We start from the raw sequence: 21,009 nt of genomic DNA on the forward strand, positions 1-21,009 counted from the left end.
AAACCTCTCTTCCCGTTCCAGAAACCCAGGGAGTCCCTGAGGTACCTCGCTGAGGAGACATTGTCCATGTACCTCCCCAGAAAGGCCCTCACTTCTTCATCCTTCACATGCGGATTGTACATGTTTACGGTGACCACCCTGAAGTTATTCCTTGCCAGGCTGGTCACCGCATAATGGCACAGGGGTCCTTCTTCTTTCTCCGCCCTCACCTTCTTCATTATTCCGTCATGTCTCTCCTCCGTGTATAAAGTCACATCAAAAGCCTTCTCTAATGGGTTCCCCTGCAGACAGAGAACATCTTTGACCTGCAGGTTTAGGTAGGCCATCAGGATATTCCTCCCAAAAGTCTCTCTCCCCCATGGCTCCTTCTCCTTTTCAATCCACGAAAATCTCACCGTGTTAGCCAACCCGATTGTAGGTACTGCCCGTTCTTTTTTCTGTTGCTCCATTCTTCCAAAAAAGCTCTCTTTAGACAGAAGCTGAAAAATAAAGGAAAGTTGGTTCTAAAAAAACCGCCAAATCCTTGTAAAAATTCCTCCCTCCGGTCGTCCTTCGACCTTTTGGCTCAGCGGGCTCTGGGGCACCTCAGTACCAAGCTTGATCTGAGCCAAAAGGCCGAGAAGCGATAACCCACAAATGGAACCCTGAAACCGCCGGACCCCCGGGGGTCTCGACAGACCTCAGCGGGTGGGTTGGCAAAAGCCAGCTCCTCTCTCCCTCCAACCCCCACTCACTCAACCACCCACCCACCCACCCACCGTTTCCCTGGAAACAAACAGGCAGGTGTTTTTTGGAAAAAGTCGCTAATGCGTCTTTAAGTCACTATCCTGGCCCATCTCTGTCAATTTCTCTTGAAACAAGATACCGGGCTCTGCAAGAAGCAAAGCCGCTCCAAAAATACGTTGAACTCGTAAGTGTTCCTCTCCACGGAAGTCTTTAGTAAAAGGCGAAAGGCTTGTGCGTAATGAAGAGAAACCAGAGTCATATGGAAGTCAAGAGGTCGGGGCCCGAGACACACTCTGTGCACTCTAGGCAGGGTTCCCGCGGGTGCTCCCGGAACCCACTCTTCCAAGTTTTCGAGGGCTGTCTGTGGATAAAAAGAAGGTCACAGACACAGAGGCACAGAGAGAGAGAGAGAGAGAGAGAGAGAGAGAGAGAGAGAGAGAGAGAGAGAGAGAGAGAGAGAGAGAGAGAGAGAGAGAGAGAGAGAGAGAGAGAGAGAGAGAGACACACACACACACAATCCTGGCCCCAATTCTTTTTTTTTTTTTTTAAGTAAAATGGCGGGAAACGGGGGACCCCATTGAAGAGCGCTTCGCCTTTCTTTCAGTTTGAATGTTTCTTTCCTTCTCTTCTTCTGCTAGCCAGCTAGCTAGCTAGCCAGCTGTTTACATAGCTTTGTGAATGTGCATTTTCCCTTGACAACGGGAGAAAAGTGTTGCACCGTTCCCGGAGGTACTGCAATACCGGGTCGATGCGTGGAGCGGACGGAGCAAGCCCCATTTCCGACTCCCTGTTCGAAAAATCCATTTAATATGTAGTCCCCCGATGGGGGACGTATCAGATATTAAACTGATAAGAACAGATTTTTTTTTTTACAAAAAATAATTTATTTACACTCAATACCATTCATACTTTACAAAATAATAATTCACATTCATTCTATTTACAAAATCACCAAACACCCAAACAAAAACAAACCTCAGGGGAGCATCGTCCCTCCCCGTCATACCTAACCAATACCTAACCCTTCCCTATCTTCCCTTCCCTAATCTATCCCCTTACAAACCTCACTCTAACACTCCCAGCCCTAATCCCCCCTTCCACCTCTCCCGTGCCGCATGCTGCCCCCACTTTATCTCCTCCCTCTTCATCCTCCCCCTCACATCACCTTCCACCCTCCTCACTATCCCTTCCACCCCCCAATCTCTCCCTGTCTTAACTAAATTCTGCCTGGCTTCCCACAGCCCCCTTTTAAAGAGACTCATGAGAAGCCAGAGCAGAAACCTGTCCCTTTCCGTTCCCCTCGCTCTCCCTACGCCTCGCTCTAACCTAGCCCAAGTCAGCAAAAAATCGCTCCTAACCATACCTAGCAACACCCGTGCCCTAGCCCAGACTAGTCCGGCAAAGGCACAGTCCCAGAAGGCATGGCGCACAGTCTCCTCCCTGCCACAAGCAGATCTTGGACAGGTGGAGGATCGCGACAAACTATGCCGGTACATGATGGAACGTACCGGCAAGCACTTATGGAGGCTCAACCAATTCAGGTCCTTGAGCCTGTTGTCCAGGCCCCGCGCCTGCACTCCCTCCCAGACCACCGACGAGATGCCCGCTACAGGCGCAGGACTCCCTGCCTGCCTGACCTCCTCGTACAGGTGCCTGTGATCTAAACCTACTCGGGCAACTTCAACCTCGGGGTGCGCACGCAGCCACTTGGCCGCATGGCCAAAGTGCCACGGCAGCTGTTCCGCCCGAGGACCCGCGTTAGACCACACCATTACGCTTCTCGCCTGATACGAGAAGAACACCCGCAGGAGGTAACCGGACGGGTGTATAACTGGCTGAGCAAGCTCCGTCAACATGAAAGAAACAAAAATTGCGTCCAGCTTGAGGGGGAGATGTGGTACCCCCCTACCTCCCTCCCCGATGGGACAGAGCATGCGCGCCCTGGCGACCCACTCGTACCTGCCACCCCACATGAACTGAAACACAAGCCTCACTAGAGGCCTCCTCAGACAAGCTGGCAATGGGTAGATGTACGCCAAGTACAAAAGAGATGGCAATACATCCACCTTTAGGACCAGGACCTTACCTATAAAGGACAAAGACCTAGCCTTCCACATTGCCAACTTCTTCTGTACCACTGCAATACCCATGTTCCAGTTCAGCGTCGCTGAGCCAGAGGTCTCAAAATGGACCCCAAGAATCCTCAGGGCCCCCTCACAGAGAGATAACCCCCCGGGCACATCCGTCCTACCGCGCCATCTTCCGAAAAACTTAACGGAAGACTTTGCATGATTCAGAACCGCCCCCGACGCTTGGGTGAAATCCCCAATGATGGCAAGAGACCTTGTCAGGCACGAGTCCTTGCACAACAGCAAGGAAGTGTCGTCGGCGTACTGCGTCATCTTAACACGCAGCCCACCGCTCCCAGGGATCAACAAGCCCTCCACCCCTGTGTCTGCCCTAATGGCAGCCCCCAGAGGCTCCATGTACAGTACGAAGAGGAGGGCCGAGAGTGGGCATCCCTGCCTGACCCCAGACGAGAGGTCAAAAACGTCACCTAAGTGACTATTTACACTAACTCGACACCCCGCTCCGACATATAATGTACGGATCCATCCTATAAACTTCTCCCCAAATCCTAATCTACCTAATACCCTGAATAGAAAGGATCTATTCACGCGATCAAAAGCTTTCGCCTGATCTAGCGCTGCTACCATTAAAGGCAGCCCTCTATCTTCAACCCAGGCGATGGAGTCCCTAATCAACTGTAGGTTCCATCTTATAGAGCGGCCCTCTACCCCGCACGTCTGATCCTCATGGACGACGTAGGGAAGGGCTGTGCGCAACCGGTCTGCTAAAACCTTTGCAAGAATCTTGTAATCTACGCACAGCATGGTCAACGGCCGCCAGTTGCCAAGGTCAGTTGCTTCCCCCTTCTTATAAAGAAGTGACAGCACACCAACAGCCATTGATCCCCCCGGGACCCCCGTCTCAAGGATGGCCTTCAAGACTTCGAGGACCACCGGTCCAAGTATACCCCAAAACTTGAGGTAAAACTCAGCCGGCAGCCCATCCATCCCAGGCACCTTCCCTTTACCCATCCTCCTAAGAGCGCTCTCAACCTCTTCTAGTGAGATCTGGGCCTCCATCACGTCTCTAATGTCCTCCGGCAACCGCCGGGACAAGTGTTCTAAAAACACGTTTCCCTGCTCTACATCGATTTCCCTTTCCTTAAATAAACCTCGGAAATGATCAGTTGTCACCCTGACCATTTCCTCTGGTTTACTTACTATACTACCATTTTCTTCCCTAACGCCATGCATTACCCTCCTACTCTGCCTGGCCCTAACCGACTTAAAGAACATAGCGGAACAAGTCTCATTATGTTCTAGAAAGCCACTATGCGCACGCTCCAGGAAAGCTCGAGCCTTCTGCTCCTGCAGCTCCCTGAGCTGCGCCTTTAGGGCTGCGAATCTCTCCCAGTCAATCGACCCGCCGAGGTTGCCCGCCTCGTACTCGAGTTCAATTAACCTTTGGATACGATCCACCTCCCTCCTTTCCTCCCTTTTTTTCCTTTTACAATATCCTATTATAAAAGCCCTAATCCTCACCTTCACTAAATCCCACCACTCTAACACCCCCTCGCACATGGACCGGAGGCCGTCAAGCCTCCGAAAGAAACAAAAAAATGCGTCAACGAAAGCCTGCTCCTCCAGTATATCCCGATCTAGCTTCCAGTACCCCCTACCGAAGAGGCAGACTGGCGACCCCACCTGCAGGAACACCCCGTCGTGATCCGTGAAGAACACAGGCAACAGGCGCCCAGACAACTGACCCAAAGACCTGGATATAAAAATGTAGTCGAGCCTCCGCGCAACCCCCCTGGAGTTGCGCCATGTAGGACCGACCATTGCCGGAGTAGTATGCAGGCCACCATCAACCAGACCATGGCAAGCCATTAGCCCGGTGATTGCGCCTGCACTACTATCACCACCTACCCCTAAATCTATATTAAAGTCCCCTCCTATCACCAAGTGCCTATTTGTGACACACAGGGGCGCCAGACAGTCCACCATCTCCCTTCTGTCTGCCGCCACCTGTGGCCCATATACCCCAATTAACCTATACCTAGCTTCTCTATACACTACATCTATCCCCAATACTCTACCCTGCACTATTACAAAAGTGCTCTCTACCTTAACCTCTCTATTACCACACAATATTCCTACTCCTGTTGAGTGCACCCCTCCTATGCCCCAAAAAGATTCCCCCTTATCCCACTCCTTCCTAAATCTACACACATCCCCACCATCCCTCAGGTGAACCTCCTGTAAAAAACAAAAATCAAACCCCACACCCTCTAAAAAATTAAACACCGCCCTCCTTTTAATTACATCCCTCAACCCCCTTACATTTAAACTAAACAATTTAACAGAAAAATTCATTTAATTATTTACAAAACAAACAAACCCTCAACAAATAAACCCAAACCAAACAAAAAACAGGAGACTCACCCGATGCTCCCCTGGTCCATCTCCACCGGCGGGGACGTCCTCTCCACTTCCGACGCCCCCCCGTCCTCCTCCATCTCTCCAACCCAGGATGCAGGCAGTGTGTTAGGCCGAGTGCCCTGCATCCTGGGTTCCTCACCACCACCCTCCACCCCCCCCTCCCTGTATGCCTCGGGGCTGAGCGTAGGGGACCCCATCTCCTCAAACAGTAGTTGGGATCCCTCTAGCACACAGCCCACAGACCCCTCACTGGAGTCATCCTCCACCAGAATGTAAGGGGCTGAGGCAAACAGGGAGGCCAACGCACCCCCCCCTCCCCCCCCCGCCACTCTCTTAGCCCCCCCCTTCCCCTCCACACCCCCCTCCCTCTCACTTCCTGCCAACTTCCCCCTCTTCTTTCCTTTCTTCTTTGGTGAAGGAGGTAGCGGGGAAACACAACGTCCCCTCCCCGCTAACTCCTCCACCAATTCCCTTGTCTCTTCCTCTAGGAAGCCTGGCAGGCTGTCCCCCCACTCCTTCCCCCCATCTCCCCCTCCCACCCCCTCCCCTCCCACCTCCACCCCTCCCTCCGTCCCAGTCACTGTCACCGTTCCCTCTTCCACTCCTTCTCGCACCGCTGTCCCACTCTCCCTCTTCTCCGCTCCTTCCCGTTCTTCCGCCTTCTTTTCCTTCTCTCCTTCTTTTTCCTTCTTCCCATCGTCACTCCTCTTTCTTCTCGCCTCTTCCTTCTTCCCGTCCTCTTCCCTTGCCGTCTTTTCCCCTGTGCCATCCGTACAATCCGCACGCGTCCTTTCTTTCCTCCCCCCATCCCCCGCTCCCCCCCCAGCTGCAGACGCGTATGACCTGTGACGAGCCGGGCAATCACGCCACAGGTGTGCTCTCGAGCCACACCCGTGGCAAGCCTTGGGCTCGTCACATTCCCTGGCCTCGTGCTCCTCCGACCCACAGAATCGACACTTCTTGGTGCTGCACGAGGCCAGGATATGGCCGTAGGCCATACAACGCCTGCAGAACGGGGGCTGACGTGCATAGTATAGTGTTCCCCTGTCAGCCCCCAGGGAGAACATCGCCGGAGGATGGAGGTAGCCATCCACACTCTTCGGGGACTCCCTGAGTAACGCCTGGAAACCTCTCTTCCCGTTCCAGAAACCCAGGGAGTCCCTGAGGTACCTCGCTGAGGAGACATTGTCCATGTACCTCCCCAGAAAGGCCCTCACTTCTTCATCCTTCACATGCGGATTGTACATGTTTACGGTGACCACCCTGAAGTTATTCCTTGCCAGGCTGGTCACCGCATAATGGCACAGGGGTCCTTCTTCTTTCTCCGCCCTCACCTTCTTCATTATTCCGTCATGTCTCTCCTCCGTGTATAAAGTCACATCAAAAGCCTTCTCTAATGGGTTCCCCTGCAGACAGAGAACATCTTTGACCTGCAGGTTTAGGTAGGCCATCAGGATATTCCTCCCAAAAGTCTCTCTCCCCCATGGCTCCTTCTCCTTTTCAATCCACGAAAATCTCACCGTGTTAGCCAACCCGATTGTAGGTACTGCCCGTTCTTTTTTCTGTTGCTCCATTCTTCCAAAAAAGCTCTCTTTAGACAGAAGCTGAAAAATAAAGGAAAGTTGGTTCTAAAAAAACCGCCAAATCCTTGTAAAAATTCCTCCCTCCGGTCGTCCTTCGACCTTTTGGCTCAGCGGGCTCTGGGGCACCTCAGTACCAAGCTTGATCTGAGCCAAAAGGCCGAGAAGCGATAACCCACAAATGGAACCCTGAAACCGCCGGACCCCCGGGGGTCTCGACAGACCTCAGCGGGTGGGTTGGCAAAAGCCAGCTCCTCTCTCCCTCCAACCCCCACTCACTCAACCACCCACCCACCCACCCACCGTTTCCCTGGAAACAAACAGGCAGGTGTTTTTTGGAAAAAGTCGCTAATGCGTCTTTAAGTCACTATCCTGGCCCATCTCTGTCAATTTCTCTTGAAACAAGATACCGGGCTCTGCAAGAAGCAAAGCCGCTCCAAAAATACGTTGAACTCGTAAGTGTTCCTCTCCACGGAAGTCTTTAGTAAAAGGCGAAAGGCTTGTGCGTAATGAAGAGAAACCAGAGTCATATGGAAGTCAAGAGGTCGGGGCCCGAGACACACTCTGTGCACTCTAGGCAGGGTTCCCGCGGGTGCTCCCGGAACCCACTCTTCCAAGTTTTCGAGGGCTGTCTGTGGATAAAAAGAAGGTCACAGACACAGAGGCACAGAGAGAGAGAGAGAGAGAGAGAGAGAGAGAGAGAGAGAGAGAGAGAGAGAGAGAGAGAGAGAGAGAGAGAGAGAGAGAGAGAGAGAGAGAGAGAGAGAGAGAGACACACACACACACACAATCCTGGCCCCAATTCTTTTTTTTTTTTTTTTTTTTTTTTTTTTTTTAAGTAAAATGGCGGGAAACGGGGGACCCCATTGAAGAGCGCTTCGCCTTTCTTTCAGTTTGAATGTTTCTTTCCTTCTCTTCTTCTGCTAGCCAGCTAGCTAGCTAGCCAGCTGTTTACATAGCTTTGTGAATGTGCATTTTCCCTTGACAACGGGAGAAAAGTGTTGCACCGTTCCCGGAGGTACTGCAATACCGGGTCGATGCGTGGAGCGGACGGAGCAAGCCCCATTTCCGACTCCCTGTTCGAAAAATCCATTTAATATGTAGTCCCCCGATGGGGGACGTATCAGATATTAAACTGATAAGAACAGATACTACACTTGATCTGAGCCAAAAGGCCGAGAAGCGATAACCCACAAATGGAACCCTGAAACCGCCGGACCCCCGGGGGTCTCGACAGACCTCAGCGGGTGGGTTGGCAAAAGCCAGCTCCTCTCTCCCTCCAACCCCCACTCACTCAACCACCCACCCACCCACCCACCCACCCACCGTTTCCCTGGAAACAAACAGGCAGGTGTTTTTTGGAAAAAGTCGCTAATGCGTCTTTAAGTCACTATCCTGGCCCATCTCTGTCAATTTCTCTTGAAACAAGATACCGGGCTCTGCAAGAAGCAAAGCCGCTCCAAAAATACGTTGAACTCGTAAGTGTTCCTCTCCACGGAAGTCTTTAGTAAAAGGCGAAAGGCTTGTGCGTAATGAAGAGAAACCAGAGTCATATGGAAGTCAAGAGGTCGGGGCCCGAGACACACTCTGTGCACTCTAGGCAGGGTTCCCGCGGGTGCTCCCGGAACCCACTCTTCCAAGTTTTCGAGGGCTGTCTGTGGATAAAAAGAAGGTCACAGACACAGAGGCACAGAGAGAGAGAGAGAGAGAGAGAGAGAGAGAGAGAGAGAGAGAGAGAGAGAGAGAGAGAGAGAGAGAGAGAGAGAGAGAGAGAGAGAGAGAGAGAGAGAGAGAGAGAGAGAGAGAGAGAGAGAGACACACACACACAATCCTGGCCCCAATTCTTTTTTTTTTTTTTTTAAGTAAAATGGCGGGAAACGGGGGACCCCATTGAAGAGCGCTTCGCCTTTCTTTCAGTTTGAATGTTTCTTTCCTTCTCTTCTTCTGCTAGCCAGCTAGCTAGCTAGCCAGCTGTTTACATAGCTTTGTGAATGTGCATTTTCCCTTGACAACGGGAGAAAAGTGTTGCACCGTTCCCGGAGGTACTGCAATACCGGGTCGATGCGTGGAGCGGACGGAGCAAGCCCCATTTCCGACTCCCTGTTCGAAAAATCCATTTAATATGTAGTCCCCCGATGGGGGACGTATCAGATATTAAACTGATAAGAACAGATACTACACTTGATCTGAGCCAAAAGGCCGAGAAGCGATAACCCACAAATGGAACCCTGAAACCGCCGGACCCCCGGGGGTCTCGACAGACCTCAGCGGGTGGGTTGGCAAAAGCCAGCTCCTCTCTCCCTCCAACCCCCACTCACTCAACCACCCACCCACCCACCCACCCACCCACCCACCCACCCACCGTTTCCCTGGAAACAAACAGGCAGGTGTTTTTTGGAAAAAGTCGCTAATGCGTCTTTAAGTCACTATCCTGGCCCATCTCTGTCAATTTCTCTTGAAACAAGATACCGGGCTCTGCAAGAAGCAAAGCCGCTCCAAAAATACGTTGAACTCGTAAGTGTTCCTCTCCACGGAAGTCTTTAGTAAAAGGCGAAAGGCTTGTGCGTAATGAAGAGAAACCAGAGTCATATGGAAGTCAAGAGGTCGGGGCCCGAGACACACTCTGTGCACTCTAGGCAGGGTTCCCGCGGGTGCTCCCGGAACCCACTCTTCCAAGTTTTCGAGGGCTGTCTGTGGATAAAAAGAAGGTCACAGACACAGAGGCACAGAGAGAGAGAGAGAGAGAGAGAGAGAGAGAGAGAGAGAGAGAGAGAGAGAGAGAGAGAGAGAGAGAGAGAGAGAGAGAGAGAGAGAGAGAGAGAGAGAGAGAGAGAGAGAGAGAGAGAGAGAGACACACACACACACAATCCTGGCCCCAATTCTTTTTTTTTTTTTTTTTTTTTTTTTTTTAAGTAAAATGGCGGGAAACGGGGGACCCCATTGAAGAGCGCTTCGCCTTTCTTTCAGTTTGAATGTTTCTTTCCTTCTCTTCTTCTGCTAGCCAGCTAGCTAGCTAGCCAGCTGTTTACATAGCTTTGTGAATGTGCATTTTCCCTTGACAACGGGAGAAAAGTGTTGCACCGTTCCCGGAGGTACTGCAATACCGGGTCGATGCGTGGAGCGGACGGAGCAAGCCCCATTTCCGACTCCCTGTTCGAAAAATCCATTTAATATGTAGTCCCCCGATGGGGGACGTATCAGATATTAAACTGATAAGAACAGATTTTTTTTTTTTACAAAAAATAATTTATTTACACTCAATACCATTCATACTTTACAAACCATAATTCTCACTCATTCTTAATTCACTATTTACAAAACCAAATCACCAAACACCCAAACAAAAACAAACCTCAGGGGAGCATCGTCCCTCCCCGTCATACCTAACCAATACCTAACCCTTCCCTATCTTCCCTTCCCTAATCTATCCCCTTACAAACCTCACTCTAACACTCCCAGCCCTAATCCCCCCTTCCACCTCTCCCGTGCCGCATGCTGCCCCCACTTTATCTCCTCCCTCTTCATCCTCCCCCTCACATCACCTTCCACCCTCCTCACTATCCCTTCCACCCCCCAATCTCTCCCTGTCTTAACTAAATTCTGCCTGGCTTCCCACAGCCCCCTTTTAAAGAGACTCATGAGAAGCCAGAGCAGAAACCTGTCCCTTTCCGTTCCCCTCGCTCTCCCTACGCCTCGCTCTAACCTAGCCCAAGTCAGCAAAAAATCGCTCCTAACCATACCTAGCAACACCCGTGCCCTAGCCCAGACTAGTCCGGCAAAGGCACAGTCCCAGAAGGCATGGCGCACAGTCTCCTCCCTGCCACAAGCAGATCTTGGACAGGTGGAGGATCGCGACAAACTATGCCGGTACATGATGGAACGTACCGGCAAGCACTTATGGAGGCTCAACCAATTCAGGTCCTTGAGCCTGTTGTCCAGGCCCCGCGCCTGCACTCCCTCCCAGACCACCGACGAGATGCCCGCTACAGGCGCAGGACTCCCTGCCTGCCTGACCTCCTCGTACAGGTGCCTGTGATCTAAACCTACTCGGGCAACTTCAACCTCGGGGTGCGCACGCAGCCACTTGGCCGCATGGCCAAAGTGCCACGGCAGCTGTTCCGCCCGAGGACCCGCGTTAGACCACACCATTACGCTTCTCGCCTGATACGAGAAGAACACCCGCAGGAGGTAACCGGACGGGTGTATAACTGGCTGAGCAAGCTCCGTCAACATGAAAGAAACAAAAATTGCGTCCAGCTTGAGGGGGAGATGTGGTACCCCCCTACCTCCCTCCCCGATGGGACAGAGCATGCGCGCCCTGGCGACCCACTCGTACCTGCCACCCCACATGAACTGAAACACAAGCCTCACTAGAGGCCTCCTCAGACAAGCTGGCAATGGGTAGATGTACGCCAAGTACAAAAGAGATGGCAATACATCCACCTTTAGGACCAGGACCTTACCTATAAAGGACAAAGACCTAGCCTTCCACATTGCCAACTTCTTCTGTACCACTGCAATACCCATGTTCCAGTTCAGCGTCGCTGAGCCAGAGGTCTCAAAATGGACCCCAAGAATCCTCAGGGCCCCCTCACAGAGAGATAACCCCCCGGGCACATCCGTCCTACCGCGCCATCTTCCGAAAAACTTAACGGAAGACTTTGCATGATTCAGAACCGCCCCCGACGCTTGGGTGAAATCCCCAATGATGGCAAGAGACCTTGTCAGGCACGAGTCCTTGCACAACAGCAAGGAAGTGTCGTCGGCGTACTGCGTCATCTTAACACGCAGCCCACCGCTCCCAGGGATCAACAAGCCCTCCACCCCTGTGTCTGCCCTAATGGCAGCCCCCAGAGGCTCCATGTACAGTACGAAGAGGAGGGCCGAGAGTGGGCATCCCTGCCTGACCCCAGACGAGAGGTCAAAAACGTCACCTAAGTGACTATTTACACTAACTCGACACCCCGCTCCGACATATAATGTACGGATCCATCCTATAAACTTCTCCCCAAATCCTAATCTACCTAATACCCTGAATAGAAAGGATCTATTCACGCGATCAAAAGCTTTCGCCTGATCTAGCGCTGCTACCATTAAAGGCAGCCCTCTATCTTCAACCCAGGCGATGGAGTCCCTAATCAACTGTAGGTTCCATCTTATAGAGCGGCCCTCTACCCCGCACGTCTGATCCTCATGGACGACGTAGGGAAGGGCTGTGCGCAACCGGTCTGCTAAAACCTTTGCAAGAATCTTGTAATCTACGCACAGCATGGTCAACGGCCGCCAGTTGCCAAGGTCAGTTGCTTCCCCCTTCTTATAAAGAAGTGACAGCACACCAACAGCCATTGATCCCCCCGGGACCCCCGTCTCAAGGATGGCCTTCAAGACTTCGAGGACCACCGGTCCAAGTATACCCCAAAACTTGAGGTAAAACTCAGCCGGCAGCCCATCCATCCCAGGCACCTTCCCTTTACCCATCCTCCTAAGAGCGCTCTCAACCTCTTCTAGTGAGATCTGGGCCTCCATCACGTCTCTAATGTCCTCCGGCAACCGCCGGGACAAGTGTTCTAAAAACACGTTTCCCTGCTCTACATCTATTTCCCTTTCCTTAAATAAACCTTGGAAATGATCAGTTGTCACCCTGACCATTTCCTCTGGTCTACTTACTATACTACCATTTTCTTCCCTAACGCCATGCATTACCCTCCTACTCTGCCTGGCCCTAACCGACTTAAAGAACATAGCGGAACAAGTCTCATTATGTTCTAGAAAGCCACTATGCGCACGCTCCAGGAAAAATCGAGCCTTCTGCTCCTGCAGCTCCCTGAGCTGCGCCTTTAGGGCTGCGGATCTCTCCCAGTCAATCGACCCGCCGAGGTTGCCCGCCTCGTACTCGAGTTCAATTAACCTTTGGATACGATCCACCTCCCTCCTTTCCTCCCTTTTTTTCCTTTTACAATATCCTATTATAAAAGCCCTAATCCTCACCTTCACTAAATCCCACCACTCTAACACCCCCTCGCACATGGACCGGAGGCCGTCAAGCCTCCGAAAGAAACAAAAAAATGCGTCAACGAAAGCCTGCTCCTCCAGTATACCCCGATCTAACTTCCAGTACCCCCTACCGAAGAGGCAGACTGGCGACCCCACCTGCAGGAACACCCCGTCGTGATCCGTGAAGAACACAGGCAACAGGCGCCCAGACAACTGACCCAAAGACCTGGATATAAAAATGTAGTCGAGCCTCCGCGCAACCCCCCTGGAGTTGCGCCATGTAGGACCGACCATTGCCGGAGTAGTATGCAGGCCACCATCAACCAGACCATGGCAAGCCATTAGCCCGGTGATTGCGCCTGCACTACTATCACCACCTACCCCTAAATCTATATTAAAGTCCCCTCCTATCACCAAGTGCCTATTTGTGACACACAGGGGCGCCAGACAGTCCACCATCTCCCTTCTGTCTGCCGCCACCTGTGGCCCATATACCCCAATTAACCTATACCTAGCTTCTCTATACACTACATCTATCCCCAATACTCTACCCTGCACTATTACAAAAGTGCTCTCTACCTTAACCTCTCTATTACCACACAATATCCCTACTCCTGTTGAGTGCACCCCTCCTATGCCCCAAAAAGATTCCCCCTTATCCCACTCCTTCCTAAATCTAGCCACATCCCCACCATCCCTCAGGTGAACCTCCTGTAAAAAACAGAAATCAAAGCCCACCCCCTCTAAATAACAAAATACCGCCCTCCTTTTAACAAAATCCCTTAACCCTCTAACATTTAAACTAAAAAAAGAAACAGAAGTATTCATTTAATTATTTACAAAACAAACAGACAAACCCTCAACAAATAAAACCCAAACCAAACAAAAAACAGGAGACTCACCCGATGCTCCCCTGGTCCATCTCCACCGGCGGGGACGTCCTCTCCTCTCCTGACGCCCCCCCGTCCTCCTCCATCTCTCCAACCCAGGATGCAGGCAGTGTGTTAGGCCGAGTGCCCTGCATCCTGGGTTCCCCACCACCACCGTCCACCCCCCCCTCCCTGTATGCCTCGGGGCTGAGTGTAGGGGACCCCATCTCCCCAAACAGGAGTTGGGATCCCTCTAGCACACAGCCCACAGACCCCTCACTGGAGTCATCCTCCACTAGGATGTAAGGGGCTGAGGCAAACAGGGAGGCCAATGCACCCCCCCCTCCCCCCCCCGCCGTTCTCTTAGCCCCCCCCTCCCCCTCCCCACCCCCCTCCCTCTCACTTCCTGCCAACTTCCCCCTCTTCTTTCCTTTCTTCTTTGGTGAAGGAGGTAGCGGGGAAACACAACGTCCCCTCCCCGCTAACTCCTCCACCAATTCCCTTGTCTCTTCCTCAAGGAAGCCTGGCAGGCTGTCCCCCCACTCCTTCCCCCCATCTCCCCCTCCCACCCCCTCCCCTCCCACCTCCACCCCTCCCTCCATCCCCGTCACTGTCACCGTTCCCTCTTCCACTCCTTCTCGCACCGCTGTCCCACTCTCCCTCTTCTCCGCTCCTTCCCGTTCTTCCGCCTTCTTTTTCTTCTCTCCTTCTTTTTCCCTTCTTCCCATCGTCACTCCTCTTTCTTCTCGCCTCTTCCTTCTTCTCATCCTCTTCAGTTGCCTTCTTTTCCCCTGTGCCATCCGTACAATCCGCACGCGTCCTTTCTTTCCTCCCCCCATCCCCCGCTCCCCCCCCAGCTGCAGACGCGTATGACCTGTGACGAGCCGGGCAATCACGCCACAGGTGTGCTGACGAGCCACACCCGTGGCAAGCCTTGGGCTCGTCACAATCCTTGGCCTCGTGCTCTCCCGACCCACAAAATCGACACTTCTTGGTGTTGCACGAGGCCAGGATATGACCATAGGCCATACAGCGCCTGCAAAACGGAGGCTGACGGGCATAGTATAATGTTCCCCTGTCAGCCCCCAGGGAGAACATTGCCGGGGGATGGAGGTAGCCACCAACACCATTCGGGTCCTCCCTGAGAAGCACCTGGAACCCTCTCCTTCCGTTCCAGAATCCCAGGGAGTCCCTGAGGAGCCTTACTGAGGATACGTTGTCCACATATCTCCCCAGAAAGGCCCTCACCTCCTCATCCTTGACGTGCGGATTGTACATTGTTACGGTGACCACCCTGAAATTGTTCCTTGCCAGGCTGGTCACCGTGTAATGACACAGGGGTCCTTCTCCTTTTCCTTCTTTCGCCATCTTCAAAATTCCATCATGCTTTTCTTCCGTATACAATGTCACATCATATGCGTTTTCATTTGGGTTTCCTTGCAAGCACATTACATCCTTTACCTTCAGCCCCAGGCACCCCATCAGAATGTTCCTGCCAAATGTCTCTCTTCCCCATGTCTCCTTTTCTTTGTCTGTCCAGGCAAACCTCAAAGTGTTGGCCAAACCAATCCCAGGAACAGTCCTATTTGGTTTTTGCTGCTCCATTTTAAACAACAAAAAATAAAGCTCTCTTCAAAAAAGAAGCCGAATAGCAAAGAAAGAAAATCGGAAAAACGAAAAACCGATTCCTTGAAGGGAAAACAACTTCTCCCTCTCCTATCCTACCTTCGACCTTTTGACTCAGCGGGCTTTGGGGCACCTCGGTACCAAGCTTGATCTGAGCCAAAAGGCCGAGAAGCGATAACCCACAAATGGAACCCTGAAACCGCCGGACCCCCGGGGGTCTCGACAGACCTCAGCGGGTGGGTTGGCAAAAGCCAGCTCCTCTCTCCCTCCAACCCCCACTCACTCAACCACCCACCCACCCACCCACCGTTTCCCTGGAAACAAACAGGCAGGTGTTTTTTGGAAAAAGTCGCTAATGCGTCTTTAAGTCACTATCCTGGCCCATCTCTGTCAATTTCTCTTGAAACAAGATACCGGGCTCTGCAAGAAGCAAAGCCGCTCCAAAAATACGTTGAACTCGTAAGTGTTCCTCTCCACGGAAGTCTTTAGTAAAAGGCGAAAGGCTTGTGCGTAATGAAGAGAAACCAGAGTCATATGGAAGTCAAGAGGTCGGGGCCCGAGACACACTCTGTGCACTCTAGGCAGGGTTCCCGCGGGTGCTCCCGGAACCCACTCTTCCAAGTTTTCGAGGGCTGTCTGTGGATAAAAAGAAGGTCACAGACACAGAGGCACAGAGAGAGAGAGAGAGAGAGAGAGAGAGAGAGAGAGAGAGAGAGAGAGAGAGAGAGAGAGAGAGAGAGAGAGAGAGAGAGAGAGAGAGAGAGAGAGAGAGAGAGAGAGAGAGAGAGAGAGAGAGACACACACACACACAATCCTGGCCCCAATTCTTTTTTTTTTTTTTTAAGTAAAATGGCGGGAAACGGGGGACCCCATTGAAGAGCGCTTCGCCTTTCTTTCAGTTTGAATGTTTCTTTCCTTCTCTTCTTCTGCTAGCCAGCTAGCTAGCTAGCCAGCTGTTTACATAGCTTTGTGAATGTGCATTTTCCCTTGACAACGGGAGAAAAGTGTTGCACCGTTCCCGGAGGTACTGCAATACCGGGTCGATGCGTGGAGCGGACGGAGCAAGCCCCATTTCCGACTCCCTGTTCGAAAAATCCATTTAATATGTAGTCCCCCGATGGGGGACGTATCAGATATTAAACTGATAAGAACAGATTTTTTTTTTTACAAAAAATAATTTATTTACACTCAATACCATTCATACTTTACAAAATAATAATTCACATTCATTCTATTTACAAAATCACCAAACACCCAAACAAAAACAAACCTCAGGGGAGCATCGTCCCTCCCCGTCATACCTAACCAATACCTAACCCTTCCCTATCTTCCCTTCCCTAATCTATCCCCTTACAAACCTCACTCTAACACTCCCAGCCCTAATCCCCCCTTCCACCTCTCCCGTGCCGCATGCTGCCCCCACTTTATCTCCTCCCTCTTCATCCTCCCCCTCACATCACCTTCCACCCTCCTCACTATCCCTTCCACCCCCCAATCTCTCCCTGTCTTAACTAAATTCTGCCTGGCTTCCCACAGCCCCCTTTTAAAGAGACTCATGAGAAGCCAGAGCAGAAACCTGTCCCTTTCCGTTCCCCTCGCTCTCCCTACGCCTCGCTCTAACCTAGCCCAAGTCAGCAAAAAATCGCTCCTAACCATACCTAGCAACACCCGTGCCCTAGCCCAGACTAGTCCGGCAAAGGCACAGTCCCAGAAGGCATGGCGCACAGTCTCCTCCCTGCCACAAGCAGATCTTGGACAGGTGGAGGATCGCGACAAACTATGCCGGTACATGATGGAACGTACCGGCAAGCACTTATGGAGGCTCAACCAATTCAGGTCCTTGAGCCTGTTGTCCAGGCCCCGCGCCTGCACTCCCTCCCAGACCACCGACGAGATGCCCGCTACAGGCGCAGGACTCCCTGCCTGCCTGACCTCCTCGTACAGGTGCCTGTGATCTAAACCTACTCGGGCAACTTCAACCTCGGGGTGCGCACGCAGCCACTTGGCCGCATGGCCAAAGTGCCACGGCAGCTGTTCCGCCCGAGGACCCGCGTTAGACCACACCATTACGCTTCTCGCCTGATACGAGAAGAACACCCGCAGGAGGTAACCGGACGGGTGTATAACTGGCTGAGCAAGCTCCGTCAACATGAAAGAAACAAAAATTGCGTCCAGCTTGAGGGGGAGATGTGGTACCCCCCTACCTCCCTCCCCGATGGGACAGAGCATGCGCGCCCTGGCGACCCACTCGTACCTGCCACCCCACATGAACTGAAACACAAGCCTCACTAGAGGCCTCCTCAGACAAGCTGGCAATGGGTAGATGTACGCCAAGTACAAAAGAGATGGCAATACATCCACCTTTAGGACCAGGACCTTACCTATAAAGGACAAAGACCTAGCCTTCCACATTGCCAACTTCTTCTGTACCACTGCAATACCCATGTTCCAGTTCAGCGTCGCTGAGCCAGAGGTCTCAAAATGGACCCCAAGAATCCTCAGGGCCCCCTCACAGAGAGATAACCCCCCGGGCACATCCGTCCTACCGCGCCATCTTCCGAAAAACTTAACGGAAGACTTTGCATGATTCAGAACCGCCCCCGACGCTTGGGTGAAATCCCCAATGATGGCAAGAGACCTTGTCAGGCACGAGTCCTTGCACAACAGCAAGGAAGTGTCGTCGGCGTACTGCGTCATCTTAACACGCAGCCCACCGCTCCCAGGGATCAACAAGCCCTCCACCCCTGTGTCTGCCCTAATGGCAGCCCCCAGAGGCTCCATGTACAGTACGAAGAGGAGGGCCGAGAGTGGGCATCCCTGCCTGACCCCAGACGAGAGGTCAAAAACGTCACCTAAGTGACTATTTACACTAACTCGACACCCCGCTCCGACATATAATGTACGGATCCATCCTATAAACTTCTCCCCAAATCCTAATCTACCTAATACCCTGAATAGAAAGGATCTATTCACGCGATCAAAAGCTTTCGCCTGATCTAGCGCTGCTACCATTAAAGGCAGCCCTCTATCTTCAACCCAGGCGATGGAGTCCCTAATCAACTGTAGGTTCCATCTTATAGAGCGGCCCTCTACCCCGCACGTCTGATCCTCATGGACGACGTAGGGAAGGGCTGTGCGCAACCGGTCTGCTAAAACCTTTGCAAGAATCTTGTAATCTACGCACAGCATGGTCAACGGCCGCCAGTTGCCAAGGTCAGTTGCTTCCCCCTTCTTATAAAGAAGTGACAGCACACCAACAGCCATTGATCCCCCCGGGACCCCCGTCTCAAGGATGGCCTTCAAGACTTCGAGGACCACCGGTCCAAGTATACCCCAAAACTTGAGGTAAAACTCAGCCGGCAGCCCATCCATCCCAGGCACCTTCCCTTTACCCATCCTCCTAAGAGCGCTCTCAACCTCTTCTAGTGAGATCTGGGCCTCCATCACGTCTCTAATGTCCTCCGGCAACCGCCGGGACAAGTGTTCTAAAAACACGTTTCCCTGCTCTACATCGATTTCCCTTTCCTTAAATAAACCTCGGAAATGATCAGTTGTCACCCTGACCATTTCCTCTGGTTTACTTACTATACTACCATTTTCTTCCCTAACGCCATGCATTACCCTCCTACTCTGCCTGGCCCTAACCGACTTAAAGAACATAGCGGAACAAGTCTCATTATGTTCTAGAAAGCCACTATGCGCACGCTCCAGGAAAGCTCGAGCCTTCTGCTCCTGCAGCTCCCTGAGCTGCGCCTTTAGGGCTGCGAATCTCTCCCAGTCAATCGACCCGCCGAGGTTGCCCGCCTCGTACTCGAGTTCAATTAACCTTTGGATACGATCCACCTCCCTCCTTTCCTCCCTTTTTTTCCTTTTACAATATCCTATTATAAAAGCCCTAATCCTCACCTTCACTAAATCCCACCACTCTAACACCCCCTCGCACATGGACCGGAGGCCGTCAAGCCTCCGAAAGAAACAAAAAAATGCGTCAACGAAAGCCTGCTCCTCCAGTATATCCCGATCTAGCTTCCAGTACCCCCTACCGAAGAGGCAGACTGGCGACCCCACCTGCAGGAACACCCCGTCGTGATCCGTGAAGAACACAGGCAACAGGCGCCCAGACAACTGACCCAAAGACCTGGATATAAAAATGTAGTCGAGCCTCCGCGCAACCCCCCTGGAGTTGCGCCATGTAGGACCGACCATTGCCGGAGTAGTATGCAGGCCACCATCAACCAGACCATGGCAAGCCATTAGCCCGGTGATTGCGCCTGCACTACTATCACCACCTACCCCTAAATCTATATTAAAGTCCCCTCCTATCACCAAGTGCCTATTTGTGACACACAGGGGCGCCAGACAGTCCACCATCTCCCTTCTGTCTGCCGCCACCTGTGGCCCATATACCCCAATTAACCTATACCTAGCTTCTCTATACACTACATCTATCCCCAATACTCTACCCTGCACTATTACAAAAGTGCTCTCTACCTTAACCTCTCTATTACCACACAATATTCCTACTCCTGTTGAGTGCACCCCTCCTATGCCCCAAAAAGATTCCCCCTTATCCCACTCCTTCCTAAATCTACACACATCCCCACCATCCCTCAGGTGAACCTCCTGTAAAAAACAAAAATCAAACCCCACACCCTCTAAAAAATTAAACACCGCCCTCCTTTTAATTACATCCCTCAACCCCCTTACATTTAAACTAAACAATTTAACAGAAAAATTCATTTAATTATTTACAAAACAAACAAACCCTCAACAAATAAACCCAAACCAAACAAAAAACAGGAGACTCACCCGATGCTCCCCTGGTCCATCTCCACCGGCGGGGACGTCCTCTCCACTTCCGACGCCCCCCCGTCCTCCTCCATCTCTCCAACCCAGGATGCAGGCAGTGTGTTAGGCCGAGTGCCCTGCATCCTGGGTTCCTCACCACCACCCTCCACCCCCCCCTCCCTGTATGCCTCGGGGCTGAGCGTAGGGGACCCCATCTCCTCAAACAGTAGTTGGGATCCCTCTAGCACACAGCCCACAGACCCCTCACTGGAGTCATCCTCCACCAGAATGTAAGGGGCTGAGGCAAACAGGGAGGCCAACGCACCCCCCCCTCCCCCCCCCGCCACTCTCTTAGCCCCCCCCTTCCCCTCCACACCCCCCTCCCTCTCACTACCTGCCAAGCTTACCCTCTTCTTCCCCTTCTTCTTTGGTGAAGGAGGTAGCGGGGAAACACAACGTCCCCTCCCCGCTAACTCCTCCACCAATTCCCTTGTCTCTTCCTCTAGGAAGCCTGGCAGGCTGTCCCCCCACTCCTTCCCCCCATCTCCCCCTCCCACCCCCTCCCCTCCCACCTCCACCCCTCCCTCCGTCCCAGTCACTGTCACCGTTCCCTCTTCCACTCCTTCTCGCACCGCTGTCCCACTCTCCCTCTTCTCCGCTCCTTCCCGTTCTTCCGCCTTCTTTTCCTTCTCTCCTTCTTTTTCCTTCTTCCCATCGTCACTCCTCTTTCTTCTCGCCTCTTCCTTCTTCCCGTCCTCTTCCCTTGCCGTCTTTTCCCCTGTGCCATCCGTACAATCCGCACGCGTCCTTTCTTTCCTCCCCCCATCCCCCGCTCCCCCCCCAGCTGCAGACGCGTATGACCTGTGACGAGCCGGGCAATCAAGCCCACAGGTGTGCTCTCGAGCCACACCCGTG

The 21,009-nt window shown here is 52.5% G+C and overlaps 7 non-coding genes and 3 pseudogenes across 7 annotated transcripts; all 10 read right to left on the reverse strand.

Moving 5' to 3' along the window:
* Window positions 1-867: 867 nt before the first annotated feature.
* LOC118945647 (U5 spliceosomal RNA) lies at window positions 868-984 on the reverse strand. Its single transcript, XR_005040762.1, has one exon. It is a non-coding gene; the product is annotated as a U5 spliceosomal RNA (small nuclear RNA).
* A 449-nt stretch (window positions 985-1,433) lies between these two features.
* On the reverse strand, window positions 1,434-1,613 carry LOC149972682 (U2 spliceosomal RNA; annotated as a pseudogene).
* Window positions 1,614-7,229: 5,616 nt separating this feature from the next.
* Window positions 7,230-7,346, reverse strand: LOC118945654 (U5 spliceosomal RNA). The gene has a single exon (XR_005040769.1). It is a non-coding gene; the product is annotated as a U5 spliceosomal RNA (small nuclear RNA).
* A 467-nt stretch (window positions 7,347-7,813) lies between these two features.
* On the reverse strand, window positions 7,814-8,004 carry LOC118945558 (U2 spliceosomal RNA). Its single transcript, XR_016490771.1, has one exon. It is a non-coding gene; the product is annotated as a U2 spliceosomal RNA (small nuclear RNA).
* A 248-nt stretch (window positions 8,005-8,252) lies between these two features.
* LOC149972683 (U5 spliceosomal RNA) lies at window positions 8,253-8,369 on the reverse strand. The gene has a single exon (XR_016490814.1). It is a non-coding gene; the product is annotated as a U5 spliceosomal RNA (small nuclear RNA).
* Window positions 8,370-8,837: 468 nt separating this feature from the next.
* LOC149972684 (U2 spliceosomal RNA) lies at window positions 8,838-9,028 on the reverse strand. Its single transcript, XR_016490772.1, has one exon. It is a non-coding gene; the product is annotated as a U2 spliceosomal RNA (small nuclear RNA).
* A 260-nt stretch (window positions 9,029-9,288) lies between these two features.
* On the reverse strand, window positions 9,289-9,405 carry LOC118945666 (U5 spliceosomal RNA). The gene has a single exon (XR_005040781.2). It is a non-coding gene; the product is annotated as a U5 spliceosomal RNA (small nuclear RNA).
* A 482-nt stretch (window positions 9,406-9,887) lies between these two features.
* Window positions 9,888-10,064, reverse strand: LOC149972685 (U2 spliceosomal RNA; annotated as a pseudogene).
* Window positions 10,065-15,722: 5,658 nt separating this feature from the next.
* LOC149972686 (U5 spliceosomal RNA) lies at window positions 15,723-15,839 on the reverse strand. The gene has a single exon (XR_016490815.1). It is a non-coding gene; the product is annotated as a U5 spliceosomal RNA (small nuclear RNA).
* A 469-nt stretch (window positions 15,840-16,308) lies between these two features.
* On the reverse strand, window positions 16,309-16,488 carry LOC118945521 (U2 spliceosomal RNA; annotated as a pseudogene).
* Between the last annotated feature and the right edge of the window lie 4,521 nt (window positions 16,489-21,009).

Source organism: Oncorhynchus mykiss, chromosome 22 (assembly GCF_057628025.1).
Source record: "Oncorhynchus mykiss isolate SJ-2025 chromosome 22, ASM5762802v1, whole genome shotgun sequence".
Lineage (NCBI taxonomy): Eukaryota > Metazoa > Chordata > Actinopteri > Salmoniformes > Salmonidae > Oncorhynchus > Oncorhynchus mykiss.